The following is a 24,232-nucleotide window of genomic DNA, read 5'->3' on the forward strand; positions in this document are numbered from 1 at the left end:
CTGCATTTTGGTTTTATACAATTAGTTGTAACCTCTGAAAATATATATTATGGGGATAATATTTAGCCCCTGGTGGTAAGAGTCTTGTAAGCCACTCACTTCTGTGGGCTGAACTAACTCTGACTATTCAATTCCAGGGCATGCGTAGTTCTCGGCACTGAATATCTGGGTATGTGTGCTGACCTGGAAGTTGGGCGGGCATGGACTGATCACTGGTTTACAAAAAAAACTTTTTTTCTGTAACAAGAACAAAACATACATTTTCTGGAAGATAATTCTTCCCTGAATCCAGATCTTATTTCAGAATTTCTGTATCAGCCTCAGTTTTCATGTGATAATGTTTTTTGTAAATGCTTGTGTCGGCGTATGTAGCTATTATATGTATCTGGCAAAATGACACGCTTCTACTACAAGAGTTCCAAAAAACTGTGTCAGTTCACAAAGAAATCAAGCAACATAAGAGTAAAAGACCATTAGAAAACCATGTCACCTTCCTTGGAGAAATATTCAGAAAAAATAGCATGTCGGTCACGAAAAAGACTCACTTTCGTATCGCAAGAAAAAGATTCCATCCTTTTAATCTCGAACCTAAAAGCTCAGCCTGTTGCTTCGACAAATTTAAATCACGAACAAGATCGTTGAGATCCCCTTGTGTCAAAAAGTGGGGCACATTTGATTCACAGAGGTCCTGAAATGATGGGTCGGTATGTATATCCCCTTTTCTGTCTTCTGCATGTTTGTCACTGTATTCATCTTCACTCACTATCAAATTCTCAGGAGGCACTGGTACTGGTAATTCTTCACTGTGACATACAGGTCTTATAGCAGATGTAAGTTAGGATATTGCACAGTTTTCCTTGTTTTCGAGGTGATTCCTGCTATTTTTGTCAGACAGAAATAACAGTCTGTTGTGTGATCCGTTGGTTCCCTCCAAATCATGGGAACAGCAAAGGGCATGCGACGTCTTCCTTTTAACCAGCCTGTCAGGAGTGTAACACACATAAAACAGCAAATGTGGGGAGCCCATTTGCGGTCCTGTTCACCAACCTTACACCCGAAATATAGTTCGTAGCACTTTTTTACAAGAGGATTAAGTTTCGTTTTTGTGATTTCAGAGTAAACTCTCCACAGATATAACAAAAAGAATTTGGTCTATTTGCACAGGCACGAGGCATTTCTTCTGAAATGACACAAAACACAACCTTCACAAACGTAGAACTACAAGCAGTCACTTCCAAAAGCAATTGTTGACTGAACTCTCAATGCTCAGATACAGGTGGTAACTGACGCAACAGAACGTGTTTGAACATGTTCGAGCATGACTCATGGGCAATGTTGCCAAACCTCCCTTATTTCCTGGTGGTGGCTTTCTAAACTAAGGGTTTTGTATTGTAATTCCTAGTATATTTCAGTTGTTTTTCCAACAATTACAACTGCTGAATTAAATTAATCCACAGCAGCAGGGCCGCCGAGAAACTTGGCCGGGCCCGGGACAAGGCCGCCTCGCCCCTGCCGCAGCCCCGCCCCCGAGGTCGCCGCTCCCCTCCCCCCTCCAAGGTCGCCGCTGCTGCTGCTGCTCCCCCGAGGGTGGGATACAGGGAGGGAAGGAGACCCGAAGGGAGGAGTTCCGCCTCACAGGGAGGTGAGAGGGAGAGTCGCACCGCGCTGTGATTTAAATACAGGGGGCCGGCCCGGTGGCAGACGGTCAGAGGGCGGGTGGGACTGGCACCGGCCCCCCTTGAAGGCCCGGGCCCTGGGGATTTTGTCCCCCCCCCCCCTTTCGACGGCCCTGCACAGCAGGGTACCAAAATGCAGCGTTTTCAAGGATTTTTCTAAAAAGGGTAGCGTGTCACAAGAAAACTGAGCCCGATAGGCAAAAACTGATTTCATTTTCAAATTCAGCACCCATGACTTAGCTAAGAACACCATTCACATTCTTTGTAACAAAATACCGTTTACCTATTCAGACCAGTGTCCAGTTAACTCTGCGCATAAAGTTAAGACAGACTCTTTTGCTGTCCTGATTTTATGCACTTACTTAGCCGATTAGGGAACCGAATATTGCTTTCAACCAGCTACATTGTGACCACCCAAACTCCGCCCCTGGACTGCCCCTAACCTCCAAGCGATCAGATTGGTGAATCAGTAGGACAATGATTATCCGGACTAAATCTGGATGATTGGACAAACTTTTATTATTTATTTATTTGTTGCATTTGTACCCCACATTTTCCCACCTATTTGCAAGCTCAATGCGGCTTACATAGTACTGTCAAAGGCGTTTGCACAGTCGGTGGATAACAAATACAAAGTTGTATAGTGATCGTATGAGATATAAGTGGAGGGTCGAAATGGATGAAGATTGCGTGATGTCCTGTTCGATCAGTCATGCTGTGTTGGTAGGTGACGAGGGTTACATGGGGTCGTTGGGGTAGGCCTTTTTGAAGAGGTAGGTTTTTAGTGATTTCCTGACGTTCAAGTGGTCGTGGATTGTTTTCACAGCTTTTGGGAGCCCATTCCATAGTTGTGCGCTTATGTAGGAGAAACCGGCTGCGTAAGTTGTTTTGTATTTCAGTCCTTTGCAATTTGGGTAGTGTAGGTTTAGGTAGGATCTTGATGATCTGACTTTGTTTCTTATTGGTAAGTCTATAAGGTCTGTCATGTATCCTGGGACTACGCCGTACATGATTTTGTGGACTAAGGTGCAGAAAAGGATGCTGGGCCACCAGCAGAGGAGAGGGAGACAGGAGAGTGATGTGCTACTGCTAGATGGGCCTGTTCTTACCCAGGCCCACCTGTAGCTATTCCACTGTGCGCCGGTCCACATAATTGGACATCTGGATTTTCAGCATTCCACTATATTTGATACCATGGACTCTGTTATGTAAGTCCAGTCCTGGAGTATCCCTTGCCAGTCAGGTTTCAAGATATCCACAATGAATATGCATGAACTTGATTTGTATACACTGCCTCCATTATATGCAAATCTCTTTCATGCATATTCATTGTGGATATTCTGAAAACCAGACTGACAAGGGGTACTCCAGGACTGGACTTGGGGAAATACTGCCATAGACTACGTGTTTTAAATAAGCGACAAAGACTGAATGGTGTGACAAAACGTTTTCCATCATCTGTTGTATTTCTTCGCTTCTCATCCACACTGCTCCTAACCTAGCCAGATAGGGAATGGCTGGTTATCAGAGATATTCAGCGCCACTACCCAAATACCACTGAATATTGGCAGCTGGCCTGCTCAACACGGTTTAACAGGACAGATGCCTCTCCTGCCCAAATAAACCACTGTGAATACTGGGGCCTATGAATTGCAACCCAACAGTTTAATAAACAGATTTTTATTGTATTGTATTGTAAATCTATATATATTATGAACCTTCCAAATTGCAATTCCTATATATTATTTACTTATAATTTGTGATCTGTTTGCATTCATTTAAACAAGGTGTCTGGAAAAAATGGGACCCCTTACATAGTTTCAAAATACATCCAATTGTTTAAACATTTATGACCTTCAAAAATACATTAGTCCAGCCTTTATTAGGACACTCCCTTAGCAAATATTTTGCGCCGAATGCCTTATTCAAAAATTTAATTATTTATTTGGATTTTGCTCACACTTTTTTTGGTAGTAGCTCAAGGTGAGTTACATTCAGGTACACTGGGTATTTGACAACTTTATCTTCTTGACTAACCGTTTGTCATTTTGGTATATCTTAGTTTTCAAAATTCCTTTCAAAGATTATGTCATTTCTTTATTTTTAGTTATACAAAATATTTATAATACATGAGACAAGCTCATTTAAAACAACCCGTACTGTAACACTCAGGCTTTATTTCATCCTCATCCAACTCTCAAAACATTTTGGCCCTCATTTTACAAGCCCTATTCACATTTGAGTGGGCTGTTTCGGCATTGCTGCATGGCTTTGTAAACAGGGGGGTTAGACACTTGTGCAAGATAAATGTTTAAGCCCCCAAAGATGGGATATGCACGTCTCAAACCTAAGTGCATGCAAATGACAAGGAGCTATAGTCTGGGCATGTTTTGGATGAGTCAAGAGCATGGCAACTTGATAGACATTTATTCACCATTGCAGAAGGGGACTAAACTGTCCTAAAAGATCGACGTCTGGAGTTACACCTGCTGCCAAGCAAGGTTAGGATTTGGTAAACAGCTGTTGTTGAGCAGCACTCCACTGGAAGGATTAGAAAAGATAGTTTCCTTTAATCCCCCAGTGGTTTTTGACCCGCAGAATTCCAAACTGGCAAGGGAAACCGGTCTCTATGATGATATCCCCCTGATATTCAAAACCATTTAACTGGCCAGGAGTGGCACTTGGCTGGATATTCAGTGGGAGATAGTCAGCTATCTCCTGCTGAATATCCCCAGATAGAAGCTAGCTGGTTATTTCATGTGATATAATCGGCTAGCTGGGGATATTGAGCACCAGTTAAGCAGCGGCTGTGGGGTGATATGATAGAAGTCTACAAGATAATGAGCGGAGTAGAGCGGACAGATGTGAAGCGTTTGTTTACACTTTCAAACAACAATAGAACCAGGGGACACAAGATGACGCTAGAATATGGTAGATTAAAAACAAACAGGAGAAGGTTTTTCTTTACTCAGCGTGTAGTTGGACTCTGGAACTCGTTGCCGGAAAATGTAGTGACAGCAGCTGGCCTTACGGACTTTAAAGGGGGTTTGGACAGGTTCCTGAGGGAAAAGTCCATTGAACATTATTAAAAATTATTTTTTTAGGGGGGTTGCCGGGTTCTTGAAGCCTGGATTGGCCGCTGTCGGAGACAGGATGCTAAGCTTGATGGACCATTGGTCTTTTCCCAGTATGGTGGTGCTTATGCTCTTGTTGTATATCTTTGGCCGGTTTGAACTTGACTGGCCAGTGCTGAATATCAGCTTGACTGGTTAAGTTCAAACCAGCCAAAAATAAATTGGAACAACACTGACTGTGGGAGGCAGCCCAGCTATCTCTCATGGTCTGAATATCAGCCCCTATATAAATGTCTATCAACCTTACCAAAGGAAAATCCTGCCAAACGAATCTAATTGACTTCTTCGACTGGGTGACCAAAGAGCTGGGTGAAGGACATGCGATAGATGTGATCTACTTAGATTTCAGCAAAGCCTTTCATTCAGTCCCTCACAGAAGACTTGTGAATAAGCTGAGAGGACTGAACTTAGGACCCAACGTGGTGAACTGGATTGAAAACTGGTTGACTGACAGGCAGCAGAGGGTGGTGGTAAATGGAATCGGCTCGGAGGAAAGGAAGGTGAGTAGTGGAGTGTCTCAGGGTTCGGTTCTGGGGCCAATTCTGTTTAATATATTTGTGAGAGTCATCGCTGAAGGGGAAAAGTTTGCCTTTTTGCAGATGACACAAAGATAGCCAGTAGAGTGGATACCCTGGAGGGAGTAGAAACCAAGATAAGGGATCTCCAAGCGTTAGAAGAATGGTCGAGGGTCTGGCAGTTAAATATATGATTGAAAGGGAGTAAGGTGGATATTTGAATGATTGTGAACGTTTGTTGGACGCATGAAAGGAGTTCTGCAATAAACTGTTTATTATTGGGTATGAGTGCACATAAAAATAAATAAAAAATTGTTAAATAGATATATGTTTACAAGGAGTGCTTTAAAGCGTTATATATTGAGTATATTTGTACTCCAGGTAAAATAAAATTCCCCTGTGGCAGTGTAATAGTTAAAATTTAATGCCAAGAAGTGCAGAGTGATGCACTTGAGGTACATAAATACAAAAGAGATGTACCAGATAGGAGGGGAGAGATTGGTAAGCTTGGCTCAGGAGAGGGACCTTGGGGTGATGGTGTCTGAAGATCTCAAGGTGACGAAACAATGCAACAAGGTGGTGGCTGCGGCCAGAAGGATGGTAGATCGCATAGAGAGTGGTATAACCAGCAGCAGAAATAATGTGTTGATACCCCTGTACAAGTCGTTGGTGAGGCCCCACTCGGAGTATTGTGTTCAGTTTTGGAGGATTTATCTTGCTAAGGATGTAAAAAGACTTGAAGCGGTTCAGAGAAAAGCGACTAAAATGGTAGGGAGTTAGCAAGACGTACGTGCAGAGACTTACTGACCTAAACATGTATACCCTGGAGGAAAGGAGAAACAGAGGTGATATGATACAGACATTCAAACCTTTTCCAGAGACGGGAAAGTGGTAGAACCAGAGGTCATGAATTGAGGTTGAAAGGGGGCTCCTTCAGAAATAATGTCAGGAAGTATTTTTTCACTGAGATGGTAGCAGATAAGTGGAATGTTCTCCCAAGGAAGGTGATAGAGATGAAAATGGTAACGGAATTCAAAAAATGTGTGGAACAAACACAAAGGAATCCTGTTTAGAAGGATCAAATCCAAAGAAGCTCAACAGAGATTAGGTAGGAAACCCAATGCTGGGCAGGCTTTTACAGTTTGTGCCCTGATCGAGGCTGAATAGATTTGGATGGGCTGGAGTGGAGCTATTCAGGGGCTTTGACAACAACTTCAGAAATTTTGGAACGGGGCCAGTTCTGGGCAAATTTCTATGGTCTGTGCCCAGACATGACAAGAATAAATCAAGATCAGATATACATATGATGTATCACTTCATACCATAAAATAATCAGTGGAGTTGAACGGGTAGATGTGAAGCGTCTGTTCACGCTTTCCAAAAATACTAGGACTAGGGGGCATGCGATGAAGCTACAATATAGTAAATTTAAAGCGAATCAGAGAAAAATTTCTTCGCTCAACGTGTAAACTCTGGAATTCGTTGCCAGAGAATGTGGTAAAGGCGGTTAGCTTAGCGGAGTTTTAAAAAGGTTTGGACGGCTCCTAAGGAAAAGTTCATAGACCGTTATTAAATGGACTTGGGGAAAATCCACTATTTCTGGGATAAGCAGTATAAAATGTTTTGTACATTTTTAGGATCTTGCCGGGTGTTTGTGACCTGGATTGGCCACTGTTGGAAACAGGATGCTGGACTCGATGGACCTTTGTCTTTCCCAGTATGGCAATACTTATGTACTTATGTAATGAGTTTATCTTATTGGACAGACTGGATGGACTATACAGGTCTTTATCTGCCATCGTCTACTATGTTACTATGTTTATTTTTCTAAAATGGCTAAGGTAAACATGTGCCGGCACATACACATTTATGTTGGAAATTCTGACCTGGATGTCTCGATTCGGACTTCTACATTCTTTCTAAGGCTTCTCTGCCTTGCCGCTGGCCACTCAAAAAGACCCCTCCTTACCTGTTGAGCTGCCCTTTATGCCCTCCCTCCGCCCCCTGCCTTTCTTTAACTTTTTCTTTACTGCTACTCCATTTCCTGCCTACAGCCCAGTTGTGTTCAGCCTCCCTAATCGGATTGGCCTCTTTCTTTTCCAGGCTTTGTCTAAAAATTAAAGGAGTTAATAAACGGAAGCATAATTTTGATATAAGAGGCCATATTTTTATTTCTAAGGCTTAAAGCCTTGTCTTCATCATACTCCACAAAATGGCGATGAACCTAAAGGAACACATGTGCATTCTATTCAGACATCATATTGCATTTCCAAAAGGGGTTATCAGACCAGATAGTGATAAAACATACAAACAGGGCAGGAGACACCATGGCACTCACCTTTCATCACACACACTGAACACTCCAGTATATCAACACTTGACAAATTATGTAATAAAAAGTGGAATTTATTATGGTCGCACCATTCTGTACTTACTTATGCAAAAACTGTTACAGTTTCATGCAATTACATTTATGCATGTACAGTGGGGGAAATAAGTATTTGATCCCTTGCTGATTTTGTAAGTTTGCCCACTGACAAAGACATGAGTAGCCCATAATTGAAGGGTAGGTTATTGGTAACAGTGAGAGATAGCACATCACAAATTAAATCCGGAAAATCACATTGTGGAAAGTATATGAATTTATTTGCATTCTGCAGAGGGAAATAAGTATTTGATCCCCCACCAACCAGTAAGAGATCTGGCCCCTACAGACCAGGTAGATGCTCCAAATCAACTCGTTACCTGCATGACAGACAGCTGTCGGCAATGGTCACCTGTATGAAAGACACCTGTCCACAGACTCAGTGAATCAGTCAGACTCTAACCTCTACAAAATGGCCAAGAGCAAGGAGCTGTCTAAGGATGTCAGGGACAAGATCATACACCTGCACAAGGCTGGAATGGGCTACAAAACCATCAGTAAGACGCTGGGCGAGAAGGAGACAACTGTTGGTGCCATAGTAAGAAAATGGAAGAAGTACAAAATGACTGTCAATCGACAAAGATCTGGGGCTCCACGCAAAATCTCACCTCGTGGGGTATCCTTGATCATGAGGAAGGTTAGAAATCAGCCTACAACTACAAGGGGGGAACTTGTCAATGATCTCAAGGCAGCTGGGACCACTGTCACCACGAAAACCATTGGTAACACATTACGACATAACGGATTGCAATCCTGCAGTGCCCGCAAGGTCCCCCTGCTCCGGAAGGCACATGTGACGGCCCGTCTGAAGTTTGCCAGTGAACACCTGGATGATGCCGAGAGTGATTGGGAGAAGGTGCTGTGGTCAGATGAGACAAAAATTGAGCTCTTTGGCATGAACTCAACTCGCCGTGTTTGGAGGAAGAGAAATGCTGCCTATGACCCAAAGAACACCGTCCCCACTGTCAAGCATGGAGGTGGAAATGTTATGTTTTGGGGGTGTTTCTCTGCTAAGGACTACTTCACCGCATCAATGGGAGAATGGATGGGGCCATGTACCGTACAATTCTGAGTGACAACCTCCTTCCCTCCGCCAGGGCCTTAAAAATGGGTCGTGGCTGGGTCTTCCAGCACGACAATGACCCAAAACATACAGCCAAGGCAACAAAGGAGTGGCTCAGGAAGAAGCACATTAGGGTCATGGAGTGGCCTAGCCAGTCACCAGACCTTAATCCCATTGAAAACTTATGGAGGGAGCTGAAGCTGCGAGTTGCCAAGCGACAGCCCAGAACTCTTAATGATTTAGAGATGATCTGCAAAGAGGAGTGGACCAAAATTCCTCCTGACATGTGTGCAAACCTCATCATCAACTACAGAAGACGTCTGACCGCTGTGCTTGCCAACAAGGGTTTTGCCACCAAGTATTAGGTCTTGTTTGCCAGAGGGATTAAATACTTATTTCCCTCTGCAGAATGCAAATAAATTCATATACTTTCCACAATGTGATTTTCCGGATTTAATTTGTGATGTGCTATCTCTCACTGTTACCAATAACCTACCCTTCAATTATGGGCTGCTCATGTCTTTGTCAGTGGGCAAACTTACAAAATCAGCAAGGGATCAAATACTTATTTCCCCCACTGTAGCTTACAATATCAAACAATATCTAGAGCATTTGGGCAGGGTGTATAGCCTTTCGAGTCACACAGTTCCAACAGTTTCAGCCTTACATTAAGCACATTCCTTTGCTACCTGTGGCATATATCGTAGATATGCTGAAGTGCTACCATCACTTCCTTGATAGGGGGTTGCTGTAAAAGTACATTCCCCTTCTTAAACATTAACTCTTTCTTGATTCCTTCATCCTCCCCATTCTGTCGAAGTCTGAGGTAGGCACCGTCGACCTTCTCTTAATCTGGCACTGGCCCCCCTCTGTACAAGAGGGAGACTTGCTGTGTTTTTGACATCATTCATGCCAATGCTAGTATGTGACAACAGAACTTACATATTTGACCACTGTTAAAGCTTGATTTGGTTTGAAACCTCCTGCTGTGTGCTGTGTTAGGCTAGAACCCACCTCCAATAAATGGGACATTGCCTGCAAAATGGTGATTACACCTTTGCCAACACCCTTCTTGCTGCCTCCTATGGCCACCCCTAGGACCTCCCTTCCTATTACATACATCCCAACCCTCCCCCTCTAACCTTTACTTGCCTCCCCTTCTGCTACTCCTGATCTATCCTGCCTATATCTACCTGCAAACCCTTTCTTCTGAGCCCATCCCCCCTCCCCTCCTCCTAGTACTGCCTTCTCTAGCTGTGCTGGACCGTCGCCCATTTGCAGCTGACCGCCTAGGCATCTGGGTCAGCTTCCTTTTTATTCAATGTCCTGATTTAAACCTTTTGGAATCAGACTTGCCCACAAAAAAAATAAATGCATGTTCACACTACAGCAATCTCCAAGGCAAATGCCCTCCCCAAGTTAATCAGTCCCCACATCCTATGCCTGCTGCCAATGTGATACTAAAGGTGCATTTTTCTTTAGAAGTTCGAATAGTGAAACCTTGTTCAATTATACGATGTTTTGCCAGATGGGTTGTTTTTCAGTATACATTTTTTTACAAAGACACATCACAGCATAGATTGCTCTTGATTTCAACTTATAACAGAATTCTATAGACAGATGAATAAATTCCCTTAGCTCCAATGTGTTGGAAGATGCAAAAGAATTTCCATACTTAAAATATCAGGATTGTAATGTACAAATTTCCTTCTGAATTGTACTAAATGAAATGTACTAAAATATCTCTTAAATTTGTCCATTGTTGAAGAGTAAATCATGCTGTTTAAATGAATTCTTGTTGAATTTTTAATATCCAGCAATAATACAATTTCATTTACTTAACTTTATTTGTTTCAGGTGAATAGGGTAATATACAAGTGAGTGGGGAGTCAGCTTGCCTGTAATCCAATAGCACCTCTCTGTAAACATGCATTCAAAAGCACATTGTTACAGTTTTTGGGATAAATGTATTTATGAAAAAGATGCATATAAACAATTTAACATTTATTTTTATATGCCCCTAAAATTTGATCGCTTGAAAGATTTGTAGTCAGAGATAGAAATGATATTGGAACTGACATTGTTACAAAGTTTGATTACTACCAGAGAGTATGGTTTTATGTATTGTTTATATCCTACTGTAAAGTGCTTCTATGTGTTACCTAGAATTTATAAGTCGATAGACAATCCACCAGATAGCCCAATAGTAGCAGGTACTGGATCCTTGCTGGAATCATTGTCTCTTTATGTGAATCCATTTATGAGACCTCTTTGAGGTGAAATCATATATACAAGTCTACAGCTTTTTTGAAACTTCTTAACTCAGTAGTTGCAAGTTGATGATACGTGGTTATTAATGGACATTACAAGCTGTATTGATGCCACTGACATTTTAGCGTTACTACCTAGTGATTTTTGCATGTTAAAAATGTTCAAGTTAAATACAGTAAAACAATGTCATTCAAACAATACCATTAACAATGTGTCAGAATTTCACAGTCACTATGAATGCTCAAAGTGTTCATCCCCAGCTTTAGCACAGACCTTAAGTTGATTTGGGAAGTTTTTAACAACGTTGTCGATCTGTACCTGTGGCAGGCTGTCCTAGATCCTCTGCGGCACTTCCTTGATTTTGCAATTGCTGCTTTGGGTGGAGTTTGTGATAGACCTCCAACATTGTTCCCCAGACAAAAGTCTATGTCACTGTGACATCATTAATAGTTAGCTGGTACCCCCCTTTTTTCCCCCAAATAAAGTTAGTTTTATAGTGTGAACCTTTTTTAAAACATGAAAATCGCTGGGTGTTCAAGCCAAAAATTCTAACTTCACCAAGTTTAAAGATAATCCCATTCCACTTGGCACATAAGCGTAGATAGTAACAGCAAATAAAGCTGTAAAATTTCACTTCGAAATTCCAAGCAGTTGCTGAGAAAACATTAAAAAAAACCTCTAGTTTTTGTTTGTTTGTTTTTTTGCCTCACCATGAGCAGAATTTCACACAGATTATAGTGGGCAATATTATAACTGCCCGAAAAGGTGAAAAGTACAAATATGCATTTTACAGCATGGGTTTTGACAAAGGTTTATGGTACATACTGATTTTCAATTTGAAAATTACCCCAGGGAAAGTATTCACATACTTACACCTACTAAATTGTGTGAATATTTTTTCAGAGGAAAAATAAATACATATTTTGAAAATGCAAAAATGTGCACTGAACTCTATATCCATCCTCCCCCTGCCTCCCCCTACAGCAGTTAGACACGGCACACAAAATTTATTTTTTTATTTCTTTGGCATTTTATACCATTTAGCTAGGTACCCAGTTTGCAATATAAAACAAATTAAGGCCTATTTTGAAAGAATGTAGAATTCAGAATTGAGATGTCCTGGTTGAAATGTGTATAGTTCTGGTAGATTTTAGAAAAGGATCTGCCAACATAGGGTCCTTTTACTAAAGAGTGCTGTGTGGGCAATCCAGAACTAGCAAATGCCCATGTGGCTGCCGGCGGTAGCGCCCACAGCACACAAAATGTCTGGTGTTTTGCCAGAATTTTTTGAAAATTAATACCACGGGGGTTTTCCAGTGGTAATCGGGCAGGGCAGTGGGCTGCCAGGTTTACGCTGCCTGTTTACCGCCACCCTCAGTGGATGACGGTAAGTTGTCCTGCAGAAATGGCCACATTGCAAGTGCGAACTTACCATACGGCCATTTCTTTTTTGGTGGGCTTTTTACTCGCTGCAGTAAAAGGGCCTTGGTGGGCGCTAAACAGCCACTGCTACTAGTGTAGGGCTTCTTTTACTGCAGTGTGGTAAAAGGGCCTCATAGAGCCTTGTGTTAGAATAGATGTGTTTATGGTTTTCCACCTGCAGTGTGAGCATGTATTTTATAGCTGTTAACAAGAAAAACATCAACGAGGCAATTTGGACAATTTAACTTGTGTAAATGCTGATATTACACATGTAAACGTTTTTTTTTAATAGGGCTTCCAAAATAACCACAATTATGTATAAATAAAAAACATTATCATGAAAATTAGATAAGATAAAAAGTTACACAAACCACTTAGGGGGCCCTTTTACAATGCTGCGGTAGAGCTACCACAGTGTTGACGTGCACCAATCTGGCACTACTGACAGCCCACCGTGGGAGCCAGCGGTATTGCCACCCCTACCATGTGCCATTTCCAGCATAACCGGAAATTGTTTTTTTTTTATTATTGCCAGGGGCTTACCACAGGAAATGGCTGTGAGGCAAGTTTGTACTTATCACACAGCCATTTCCTTTTTTTAAAGAAACACGCTGCGATGAAAGGGGCCTCGGGTGTGGAAAATCCAGGTGCCAGTGCCACCACAGGGCCCCTTTACCTTAGCTTGGTAAAAGGGCCCCTTAGGTAAACAATATAAAACATTTCAGCTGATATTCAGCTGGTGGCAGTAAGGACACTATTCTATAAATGGCGCTCAAAGTTGGGTGCCATTTATAGAAGATTTACATCAACTGAACCCTGGTGTAGATCCCCATGCCTAAATTAATGTGAATCCTCTGAATTCTGTAACACTGCATGCAAATCCTAGCAATGCCCCTGACCCCCTGCTATAGCCACGTCCTTATTTTCAGATCCATGCAGAAAAAATTTACACGCGCATCTTTATAGAATAGCAGTTGTAAAGGTGTGCACATAAATGTCCAGTTATTGCCACTTAGCTCAATAATAGCACCCAATTATCAGAGCTAATTAACTTTGTGCACAATGGGAATGTGCGCCCAAATTTACACACACTTTTGAGCGCTATAACACAGAGGGCTCACGTTTTTTTTAAAATGCTAACCGTCGCCGGCCTAAATTAGCCCCAGATAGTCAGTGCCAGGTCATGTCTGGAAAACAAACATTGAATATCCAGGGCTATTCCGCACCAGCACTGACTGCCGGAGCTTATGCATTCTTGGCCAGTATTCAGCTGGGGTCCTGCATAGGACAGTTATGCGGTCCACAGCTGAATATCGGCCTGTGGTGCACCGCATAACCCTCAGTATAGTCCTTTAGCCCCTCTGATCTCACCCATGAAACGGCCCTCCTCCCTATCTCCCTCCTCCCAGCTTGTGGCATTAAGACATCCATATCCTATCCCACACCTCCCCCCACCCCATGGTCATGATGAGCCCCTTAGGCCTACCTAAAATACCTGATGGTCTAGTGGGGTGAAGGGGGCAAGAGCAAACCCCACTTAATCCTGCCAGTGGCTGCAATCATTAAAATGGCTGCCCTAAATTCGCCAGGTTAGGTATGAGGGTGCTGGAACTGAATATTGGCACACGCATTACTGCCGGCTTCTCCCCAGCTCTGCCCCTATACTGCCCCTGACCTTTCCACATAGAAACATGGCTGGTCAGAGCCGATATTCAGTGGCTAACTGCTGCTAAATGTTGGCAGTTGGGCAGCCCCAAGCAATTTAAGCAGGCACCCTGCCCACTAAATCACTTTGAATATCGGGGAAGAATTGTACTTAAATGAAAACAAATCTTCATAAATGTTTTAAAGCGATATAAAAACCTTTATAATGTAAGTCCTGATGCTATGGCCCCAATATTAAGACCGCAGAAGATAGCCAGGCTGTCTCCCTCAGTCCACGGTTCACCCGGACATTCAATGCCGGGCCATTTCCGGTCACCGGCATTGAATATCCGGGTTTTTTTCAGCTAGTTTGAAGATAACTGGCTATGTCACATAGCCGGTTATCTTTAAACCGGCCAAAGATATACCAGGGTTTGAAGCGGCCAAATATGACCACCAGCTGCTAACCGTGGATATTCAGCAGAGGATAGCCGGTTATTCCCTGCTGAATATCGGCGGATAGCCGGTTAAGCAGTATTTAACTGGTCAGCATCCGTTCTAACTGGTTAAATAGCGCTAAATATCAGGCAACATGTATATACTTATATCTGCATATAGGGAATGCATGGATAATTGAAAAATTACCCTCCCTATCTGCAACTTCTGCTCACAGTAAATAAATCAGTGGCCATATTTAAGCAAAGTTGTAGCATTCTCTGGAAAGTATTTTCTTTTTCCTCTTCGTTCTTTTTTTTTTTTTTTTCTCATATCAAGCACGTTGACTTGTTACAGAAGATCTCTTTAGAAAAGGGCTCAAAACTTTCAACTCCTCTTTCCTGTTTGTTTTCGCTTCAGTGTAAGATTAAACTGGCTCTGAAAAAAAATCAGTCTGATTATTAAATATGCAGATTATAGATAACAAAGCCTATGTTCTTTAGGTGAACATTACAGAAGTTCTACAAGGATAAAATCTTAAAGGCATGTATGTTTTCAATAAGCTTAAAACATTTCCACTTTTTTTTTCCCCACTGAATGAAAGCAAATTCAATACAAAGTATTATCTTTGAAGGCAAGAGGCCTTATCTCATATGGATACAGAAATAAACATAGCTCTTCTTTTTTTTTTTTAAGTTATTAGATCTTTTGTTGTTAAATTTCAAAGAGGCAAAATAAGCGCTGTCATTCAAATTAAACATTAATGACATAAGAGAACAACATTTCTTTTAACTGGAAGAGACGAGGCCTCAAATCCAAATAGCAAAGTAGCAGTGGTTATAGCTCATGTCTATCTCTAGAAGGATGGAAGGTGGTAAATATTACCTACCACTCCCACCCTCACCCTCAGTTTGCCAGGGACTTGAATATCTTGCTCACAGAAGCAGACATATGCAGAATGTTAATGTCCACAATTATAACCAATGATGAAACAGCAGTTCTCGTTCAGTGTTTCATTAGGTTGATAATATATGTTATGGTCAAAGTACAATTCTCCAGGCCACTCTTGTTTTTGTCTTGGGTATATACTAAGTAATAGGTGAGAGAATTGATGGAGGCTGTTAGTTCTTTTCTAATTCTATGAACGATCATTTAGATGCCTTGCAATGCCATTTATTTCACCTCATCGTGCCTCAGTTGTTTATTAAACCAAATGAATTATAAGTAGCTGTAGTTGAAATATGTTGTGGCTGCAGAATTAATCTGAAGATACAACTTCAGGCTGCATATTTTAGAACGTAGCCTTACTTTTGAATTAAATTATTGCATTTGACATCACTTTACTAGAAGGCATAATTCTTTTTTAGAACTTATAAGAATTGCCAAACTCTGTCCAATCAGATTCCATGTAGCTCGGCATCCCTGTTTCTACCCAGGCGCGTACAGGAAGTTTAGAAGAAACAGGATTATATATAGGGTTGTATATATGACTGAGTGCTTTAATAATTTAATTATTTAAATATAGCATGTTTTCATAGAGAAAAAGAAGTAATATCCTACTAATTATAGTTGAGTGTCTAATTTCTTCTGTGCTGATAAAGCCTGGTGTGAAAATCAGTTTACTCCAAAAAGCAAGAGGAAAAAAAAGGTGATATAGCTGATGTTCCTGTTGCCTTAGCAACTGATTTATTTATTAGGGGTTGAAATGACATGAGTTAATATACCGACAACCTGCTGATCGGCAAACTCTCCTATTTCAGCTCCAGTTGACAATTAAGTCTTGGACGGCTACAGCAGGGGTTAATGTTACTCATTAGGAGAACTAGGTCATTACTGGGAAATCATGGCACTTAGGCACCATGGGTAAAATACAAAATTCAACATCTCAACCACCAAGCTTTTATGTTAATTAACTCTACTTTCTGTGCTTGAAAGAAAACCTTTACAAACCTGCACCAGGGCAGTGGATAAGTTATTAATGCATTTTTCTTTCTAGTTTACTTTTGTTAAGTAGCTGCATTCACTTCCTTCGCAAGGGTTTCATTATTTTATGGAAAATTCTTATGTCTATATGATGAGTACAAAGGGAAATTAAGAAGGGAATCATGATGGAAATCAGCCTTACCACAAGGGAATGAGCAAATAAAAGCCTTGAAAATGAAAATAAATAAGCTTTGTTAATACCTCACCTTAGGAGCGTAATATAACCCAGCAGAGCTAGAGATATTTAGAGGTACTTCTTTGCTTACTTATTAAGCAGTTACACAAGTCATTTGACCTTCAGAAATGGTAACTTCTGTTGCCTACATACCGTTCATAGAAGAAGGTTGATTTATTATTTGTTACATTGTATCCCACATTTCCCCACCTATTTGTAGGCGTAATGTGGCTTACATAGTACCGGAGAGGTGTTTGCAGATTCCGGTACAAACAAATACAAAGTGATGTTGTGGTAAGATAAAGTTCATGTGGTACAGCCACATTAGGGAATCGTACAGAAGAGTTGTGTTATGTCCATTATGTACTTTAGTTTCTTGTGTTGCAGAGATCAGGCATTTATGTTGGATTGGTAGGGTGTGCCTTTTTAAACAGGTTAGTTTTTAGTTTTTTCCAGAAGTTAGGTGGTCGTACGTAGTTTTCAAGGCTTTTGGTAATGCGTTCCACAGTTGTGTGCTTACGTAGGAGAAGCTGGATGCATAGTTGATTTGTATTTGAGTCCTTTGCAGCTTGGGTAATGCAGATTTAGGTACGTCTGTGTTGATTTGGATGTGTTTCTAGTTGGTAGGTCAATCAAGTCTGTCATGTATCCCGGAGCTTCACCGTAGATAATTTTGTGAACCAGAGTACAGATTTTGAAAGCAATGCGTTCTTTGATTGGGAGCCAGTGTAGTTTTTGCGGAGGGGTTTTGCGCTTTCAAATCACGTTTTTCCGAAGATAAGCCTAGCTGTCGTGTTTTGAGCGGTCTGAAGTTTCTTTAATGTTTGTTCTTTGCATCCCGCATAAATTCCATTGCCGTAGTCTACATGGCTTAGTACCATTGATTGTATCAGGTTGCAAAATTTAGCATATATAGCAACAATTCTTTTGAACATTTGTTTTAATTTCTTAACTTCCAAACTTTAAAGGTCTGTGCATTGAGATCAAAAAACATATTGGCATTGTTCTCATTTCCATCTATCCACTTATTTTTGTGGCCCAGCTGAGTCAGGCAACAGTCAAAACATTTTCTGCTGCAGTTTGTCAAGTCAACAGGAATCATGGGTAGATGGGAGCAGAGCTGAATATCTTAAGAAATGCATCAGCTTTCCTTTGCATCTGACTCTAACGGGAGAAGCTGCAATGATTGGACAGGAAGGAATCAGACTGTTGTGTTGTACACAGATTCCTTATCCTCTTCCCATAACAGACTACATCCTCACTCTTGCTGGCCACTTCATTGGTGACCTTGCTGCACAAGATCATCTCTGTGTATAAATATGTCTCTGATGTATCAGGTATGCTCCTGTATCAGTCCTGAAGTTCACTGGACTCTCCAGCACAGTGACTTCATGGTACCCTGCAGCAAGCAACCCTAGAACTCCCTATCCTCAGTGCTGCATCTACCTGTGTAGCCTGGGCAGCACCCGCATAGTTCTCTTGAGACTAGAGTAGCAGACTTGGTGGAGCTGATGGAGACAGAGAGGTACTTAGAAGGACTTTGAGACACAACTAGGGCCCTTTCATTGTGTCATATGGGTTACAGTTTGCTTAGATACCTATCCCCATTTGGGGTGGATTTTCACTGACTTGAAGTCTGAGTGTGTATTTATACTCCAGTTCTCAGACCACCATCTTTATTTATTCATTCTATACTTTCTATACCGCTTTAACTGGCAAGCAGGGCAAAGCGGTTCACAATTCTAAAAACCAGAAATTAGAAGAAATGGAAAAGAAAGAGCAACAGTATTTGATAGGAAAGAACACATACCATTCATAATAAAAGCAACGAACATTCAGAACACGTACTTCCAGAATAACTGAGTTCCAAGTCAGCCACTCCAGTAATCGGTAGTTTACAGTTGAGTAGCAGTAAACTCCATAGCACAAGGCATCGACTGCTGTCTAGGCAATCCTCAGCAGGGGAGCAAATGAAAGATATCATCAGTCTAGTAAAACATTGCATTATACAGTAGGAAACAACAAGACTAAGCTGAGGCAGTACAACTGCACAAAATGGTGAATACACAACTAAAATGCTGAATGAGTGCAAAACGGTAAATGCATATCTTTTTTTTCTGCAGAGTACGGAAATATAATGGTAACTACTGAATTGCTGTGGACTGACATATCTGGGTCTAGCTTTAGGGCTAAGAAAATATTTAGGGACACAGAAAAGGGGCAGAATTCATGCTCAAGCAGGTCAAATGGAGGGCAGGGCAATTCTATAACTGAGTGCCAAAAGTTAGGCACACCAAAGCTACGCATTCAGGGGTTCCTTTTATTAAGGTGCGGTGAAAAGTGGCCTGCAGTACTGTAGGTGCGTGTATTTGGCGCGCACCAGGCCAGTTTTTACCACATCTACAAAAAAATGTGTTTTTTTTAATGGGACGGGAAAAGGGCCTGCAGTAAAAATGAAACCAGTGTGCGCCCAAAACCGGCCTGAACCCTTAATGCCACCCATTGATCTAGCGGTAAAGGCTCACACGCTACATGTGTGGTGACTGGTCAGCACACGCAAAGTGCCTTGCTTAGGAGTAAATAAATAAATAATTCATCCACGCGTTATGGGCACGCGCCAAATCTGAAATTACCGCCAGGAGGGTGCGCTGGACTCTCATTTGGGTGCACACTGCACGTGGGTAGAACCTACCCTGGCTTAGTAAAAGGGCCCCTCAGTGCCAATTCTAGGACTGCTTCTGCGCACCAAGATTCAGTTATAGAATACTATACAGTACAATGCAGTTTCTCCTAACCCACAAAATTCCACAAAATGGTTCATTGCATCTTCCAAAATAAGAGACTAGGATTTATAATGAATAAAGAAAGTAAGTGCAAATATAAAGAAAGTTTCCCACAATTAAACTGCTATATCCGGACCTCTCATTGTAAGCCACTAACGAGAGTTGATGGTTATAGGAGCTTATTCCATTCCATTCTTGCCTGGTATACAAATGTCTTTGTGAAGAACTTCTTTAGTCGTATTTTTTTTTTCACAACAGGAAAAAAGCAATGTTATACCTGCACATGAATGATGTGTCTTTCCAACTGGAATATATTTACTAAAGTAAGCATGTATAATGGTGACTGACCATACAATGTTTTGTGAGTCAGGGTACATTTGAAAATGATCCTTGCTCATATCGGCAGCTAGTGTAAGCATTACAGTAGTGATCCTATTGTACTTTTGAGATTCACATAACAATCTGGCTGCTGTGTTTTGTATTATTTGTAATTTTTTAAATAGTAGTAATAATAATACTAGTGTAACTTGACATCAGTGTGCCTACATTTAGGCTTACCCACTTTTTGCCAGGTCTGTGGCTGATGTAAATGTATATGCCTAAATGCAGCACTTTAAGGCATAACTTACAGTATTCTGTAAGTGGGAGCCTATGCTTCTTTATAGAATAAGCCTAAATTCCATGCAATATATAGAATATGGTGAGCGCTGCTCCGCATGACTAAATTTAGTCGCAGGCAGTTATGCCGAGTAAACTTGGTGTAAACCACGATGTCTAAATTATGTGTGGAGCGAGTGTATGCTATAACAACGTGCATAGATTTTAGAAGTGACCAGGCCACGTCCACTTTTCAACTATGTGACTTAGAATTTACCGCGTGCCATGTTACAGAATACACTTAGACAGTTCTGTGTATAAATACTAATTCATGCCAATTAGTGCTGTTAATTCATTCTTAACATCCAATTATCAGCACTGATTAGCATGTTAACTAATTAGCTTATGCACATTGTTATGGAATGTGCTTCAATTTCTGCGCAGAAATCTTGGCGTGATATAAAGAATCCTGGGGATAGGGTCCAATTCAAGATCCTGACTTTAACCTTCAGGGCTCTCTGCATCGGTACTCCTAGCTATCTTTTCTTCCTTACGATATTCCACTGAATTCCATGTAACCTTCATTCCCTTAATGAACAGACTGGTTCTACCTGCCCCCCCCCCCCCCCATGCTAATGGGAGTTAACGCATAATTGTGCATTTTCCTTTCTTGCACCCCATCTGGAGAACAGTTTGCCTCTATCTCTTCAGTCAGAACTATCATATAAAGCTTTTAGGTCTTCATTGAAAACCCATTACTTTGGCTTGGCGTTCGATGAGCCATTTGGGGTCTAGGTGATTCCTGGTTTGCTTGTCTCTTTCCTGTCTGTGATTATGGAGTTCTTTTCCTTTTCTTAACCTTAAATTATACACTGCCTTGACTTGCCTTGCCAAAAAAATGTGGTATACAAAATGCATAATAACAAATTTAGGCACCCTGTTATAAAAGGACAGTGATTCAAACTGCAGCAATTCCAGGTCAAAGTCTAGTCCTAGAGAAAGGTGCCACCCAAGGCCTGCTCATGGAAATCAGCATGACCCAAGTTCAGAAAAAGCATGTTGTGATGTCTCAGGAAAAAAAAGATGTATCATAGATATCTTTAATCTGCTACCAAGTCAGTGTAAAAGGAAGAAGGCTAAAAAGGGCAAAAAAAGAGATGAGATGCAGGTGAAGACAATAGTGTGAGGCAGCCCTCAACTTGAAGCATTTCAGAGTCCTGTGGTTTAAAATTCTATCTTTAAAAAAAATCAACATACAGTATTAAAGTTTACTGTAACTTTATAGTGCTTGAACACTGGGGACTTCCTCTCTTCAAAATAACAGGCCTGCTGTTGCTGCGCTGCCACAAGGTATTCCAATGCCCAAAAGCTTGCTGACAAGTCACCCATGAGGATAGTTGAAGATTGAGGTTTAGCCGTCACCTCTCTGCTGGTTGACAGAATTGACCCTTGGTTCAGGCATTACCTTATTGCTGAAAAATATGGGAAGTGAAAGGAAAATTGTCACTGTGCATTCATCGTTTTAGCTATATAATCATAAGTTACCTGAGCAGATAGCAGATCCATACGTGGAACCCTCATTGGAGAAAGTACAAGTGATTTCCTAAGAAGGAACCTGGCAAGTTTCAGGTAATTCAGATTTTGTCTCACTCAGCAGGCACCTCAGTTAATAATTAGCTTGCCGTTGATTAAGTGTCCCACACACTACACTTTTATTATTATTATTTATTGCATTTGTATCCCACATTTTCCCACCTATTTGCAGGCTCAATGTGGCTTACAGAGTTTTCTTATGACATTGTCATTCCAGGATATCAGATACAATTAGTAGTGTACAAAGATTGAGTAAGTGAAGAAAGAAGGAAAGTGTTAGGGGTAAGTATAGAAGGTGGACTTTCATAACTGGGGTGGGTTGGTGAGGTAGTTTAGTAAGGCACAAGTCAGAAACTGCAAGTGTAGTAAAAACCTATGGCTGGGAAAACTAAATTAAATGTCCATCCTGGATCTTAACTGTATTATACACTAAGACTGGGCTGCCTAAAGGTCAAAATTATACCAATTCTATAACTGTGAATTTCCCAATGCTAACAATAAAAAAAAAAAGTGTGTTATGTGCTCAGAAATAATTCATAAGTATCCCGATGGCATATATCACCCTACAAATACTGTGGAAGATCACTTGATCAATATCAGTCAGCATTGTATATGTACAGTATTTTGATTTGCATGTTCTTCTTGGAGTATGGAACTTCAGAGGTGAACCTCCAAGTAGGGAGGAGTGGCCTAATGGTTAGTGCAGCTGCCTTTGATCCTGGCAACCTGGGTTTGATTCCCACTGCAGCTCCTTGTAACCTTGCGCAAGTCACTTAACCCTCCATTGCCCCAGGTACAAAAACATAGATTGTGAGCTGTCTAGGGACAGAGAATGTACCTGCATATAATGTGTGCAGCATTGTGTGATGATTATTATTAGTAGTAGTAGTAAATAGGAAGCCAGTCGAGCCACCTTATATTGTCATCAGTCCACTTCACTCCCAATAACTATTTAAAGATTTTTGCAATGAATATACTATGTTATATTTGTATTTTCTTAACTAATGTTAAGAAAATACAAATATACCATCAGACAGACTAAAAGATCATTCTACAAATCCAAAATTGGACCAGATTACAAAGATTTACACAAGTTATTCCAATCTGTACATAATCTTTTAGATGTTACGCCGGTCACCTCAACTAATTCAGATACCCCATCAGCAAATGATCTAGCCACTTACTTCAATCAAAAAATCATCAAGCTAAGATCCACCTTATCAACTAATTCCTCTAATTATGAAACATTTATTGATTACTTGGACCCAACCACCGATGAATATCCAGTAGACCGAATATGGACAAATTTCAACTCTCTAACTGAGGATACAGTCACCCAAACGATCAATAGATTCACCAAATTCCATTGCAAATTAGACGCATGCCCTAGTCATTTAATAAAATCTGCTCCTCAATGTTTCCTAACTGATCTCACCTCCTATTTAAACCATATGCTCCAACATGGATCCTTTCCTATGGATAAAGGTAATATATTACTTACACCAATTCCCAAAGACCAGAAGAAAAAATTAAATGATATAACCAACTATCACCCAGTTGCATCCATCCCTCTTGTAGTCCAGTTAATGGAAAGCCTAGTAACTAAACAACTTACTGACTACTTGAGTAAATTCTCAGTATTACATGCATCCCAATCTGGATTCCGTTCAAATCACAGCACTGAAACAGTTCTTATAACACTCCTGACTAAATTCAAACAAATTATTGCAACTGGCAACAGTGTTCTCCTCCAGTTCGACATGTCCAGCGCTTTTGACATGGTTAACCATGGTGTTCTATCAAACATCCTAGAATACTTTGGATTGGGTGGAAATGTATTGAACTGGTTTTATAACTTCCTAACTGTAAGATCTTATCAAGTGATATCTAAGTCGATCATATCATCACCATGGAGACCTGGATGTGGAGTGCCTCAGGGATTGCCACTTTCACCGATCCTCTTTAACTTAATGATGTTTCCATTGGCCAGATAACTATCCAACCAAGGCCTAAACCCGTACATTTACGCCAACAATGTTACGATATACATTCCATTTAAGAACAACATCAGAAATTACAGATAAAAGTAATACCAGCTTCCAAATTATGAACTCATGGTCGAATGCATTCCTGCTCAAGCTTAACGCAGAAAAGACACAATGTCTTTTCCTATCATCGCAGTTTAACAAAACTAATTACGGCAATATAAATACACCAAGCTACATCCTCCCTGTTGTGGATACCCTGAAACTCCTGGGTGTTACTATTGACCGAAATCTTACCCTAGATTGCCATGCGAAGAATGTTACAAAGAAAATGTTTCTTGCAATGTGGAAGTTGAAAAGAGTGAAACCTTTTTTCCCAAGAGAAGTATTCCGCAAGTTGGTGCAATCACTAGTACTGAGCCATTTGGATTACTGTAATTCCATTTACGCAAGATGCAAAGCAAAAACAATTAAGAAACTCCAAACTGCCCAAAACACCGCAGCCAGACTCATATTCGGAAAGGCAAAATA

The 24,232-nt window shown here is 40.9% G+C and overlaps 1 protein-coding gene across 1 annotated transcript in view; it reads left to right on the forward strand.

Annotated features, from left to right (window-relative positions):
• Positions 1–24,232, forward strand: part of GTDC1 (glycosyltransferase like domain containing 1) — a 451,648-nt gene that overhangs the window by 329,123 nt on the left and 98,293 nt on the right.

Source organism: Microcaecilia unicolor, chromosome 7, assembly GCF_901765095.1.
Source record: "Microcaecilia unicolor chromosome 7, aMicUni1.1, whole genome shotgun sequence".
NCBI lineage: Eukaryota > Metazoa > Chordata > Amphibia > Gymnophiona > Siphonopidae > Microcaecilia > Microcaecilia unicolor.